This window comes from Nansenia antarctica (genome assembly GCF_963989245.1).
Source record: "Nansenia antarctica genome assembly, chromosome: 4".
NCBI classification, from domain to species: domain Eukaryota; kingdom Metazoa; phylum Chordata; class Actinopteri; order Argentiniformes; family Microstomatidae; genus Nansenia; species Nansenia antarctica.
The window spans coordinates 50,998,687-51,001,186 of NC_137689.1; the positions used below are offsets into that span (position 1 = coordinate 50,998,687).

General features: G+C 43.7%; 1 protein-coding gene across 1 annotated transcript in view; it reads right to left on the reverse strand.

Moving 5' to 3' along the window:
• Positions 1–2,500, reverse strand: part of ap3b1a (adaptor related protein complex 3 subunit beta 1a) — a gene marked incomplete at its 5' end in the record, with an annotated part of 55,773 nt that overhangs the window by 43,416 nt on the left and 9,857 nt on the right. The gene's annotated exons all lie outside the window — the stretch shown is intronic.

A 2,500-nucleotide genomic window follows, 5' to 3' on the forward strand; every position in this document is an offset into this window, starting at 1 on the left:
CACTAACCCAACACTAACCCAACACTAGACAACACTAACCCAACACTAACCCAACATTAGTCCAACACTAACCCAACACTAACCAACACAAACCTAACACTAGTCCAACAGTAACCCAACACTAGTCCAACACTAACCCAACACTAACCAACACTAACCTAACACTAACCCAACACTAGTCCAACACTAGTCCAACACTAGTCCAACACTAACTCAACACTAGTCCAACACTAACCCAACACTAATCCAACACTAGTTCAACGATAACCTAACACTAACCCAACACTAGTGCAACACTAACCTAACCCAACACTAGTCCAACACTAACCTAACACTAACCCAACACTTGTCCAACACTAACCTAACACTAACCCAACACTAGACAACACTAACCTAACAATAACCAAACATTAGTCCAACACTAACCAACACTACTCCAACAGTAACCTAACACTAGTCCAACACTAGTCCAACACTAACCAACACTAGTCCAACACTAGTCCAACACTAGTCCAACACTAACCAACACTAGTCCAACACCAGTCCAACACTAACCAACACTAACCAACACTAGTCCAACACTAACCAACACTAGTCCAACACTAACCTAACACTAACCAACACTAACCAACACTAGTCCAACACTAGTCCAATACTAGCCCAACACTAGTCCAACACTAGTCCAACACTAGTCCAACACTAGTCCAACACCAGTCCAACACTAGTCCAACACTAACCAACACTAGTCCAACACTAGTCCAACACTAGTCCAACACTAGTCCAACACTAGTCCAACACTAGTCCAACACTAACCCAACACTAGTCCAACACTAACCAACACTAGTCCAACACTAGTCCAACACTAGTCCAACACCAGTCCAACACTAGTCCAACACTAACCAACACTAGTCCAACACTAGTCCAACACTAGTCCAACACCAGTCCAACACTAGTCCAACACTAACCAACACTAGTCCAACACTAGTCCAACACTAACCAACACTAGTCCAACACCAGTCCAACACTAACCAACACTAACCAACACTAGTCCAACACTAACCAACACTAACCTAACACTAACCAACACTAACCAACACTAGTCCAACACTAGTCCAACACTAACCAACACTAGTCCAACACTAGTCCAACACTAGTCCAACACTAGTCCAACACTAGTCCAACACTAGTCCAACACCAGTCCAACACTAGTCCAACACTAACCAACACTAGTCCAACACTAGTCCAACACTAACCAACACTAACCAACACTAGTCCAACACTAGTCCAACACTAGTCCAACACTAGCCCATGCCAGTGCCTCAGTCCCAACACTAGCATTATTGGACATCGGATCCCGCAGCACAAACTGCTCGCTAGGTCTATGGGAGTAAGTGGAAGTGTTCCCCCGAGGAGGAATGCCTCTCGCCGGAGATGTGACCACAGGCCAGGCCTGAGCCATCTGAGACGTGACCACAGGCCAGGTCTGAGCCATCTCCGAGGCCTGCGGGTTAAACAACAATGCGATCCGAACAGATTATCCTTGGCCAGTTTATTTTTCGCCAATGTTCGCTCACTAGCGAACAAAATGGATGAACTCAAACTCTAGATTACCTCACAGACGAGGATTATTGACTGCAACATTAAGATTTTCTATGAAACACAGCTTAATATCAGTGTACCGGATAGCGTTGCTACGCTAACAGGGCAGACAGGACAATGGAGCTGTATACACCATAGTGTACATAGCTGCCATAACTGTACATAGCTTACTACTATACTCTCCTGTATATACCACTAACTACCTATCACTATTTGCACTTCTGGTGAGATGCTAAACTGCATTTCGTTGTCTGGTACTTGTACTCTGCAATGATAATAACGTTGAATCTAATCTAATCTGAACTAGTGGATGTATAACACTAGAGGCAGACACACACTCCAGACAGATGGTTCTCCAGCCATAAAAAGGCACATAAACTCGAAGTAGAGTAGGTCATATTAAGATGTGATGGGACAATATCAACCTGTACAATATCTTCATTTTCCTCCGGGTGAAATAAAAAAAAGTGTTTTGAGCAGCGTATTGTTAAGTGTATGACACGTGTCAAATGCACTTTCAACATAGAGTGGATGTGAAATACAGCTTGAAGGATGAAGTGAAACATCCACAAACTACTACCAAGGGGTTCCTACTGGACGATTGCTTGATAGCATAAGAGATGGCCTAGCAGTACGCCAGACACTGACACACACTGGAGTAAATCATTGGCATCAAGCAAAGAGCTAAAAGACGGCAAGATGTTGTCGAGCTTCTCTGAAAACCTAATATCGTAATATTAACACACCACAACAAAACAACAAACTAGAAAAACATTAACATTCCTATGTGCTGGTGTCTTCTCCATTTATCACTACAGAATATTTCTTGTGGGTCTGTGTGATAATGCCCTTTCTCTCTGTCCCCCACCCTCAGCGAGTGTGCTTCAACAGGGAGAAGTCA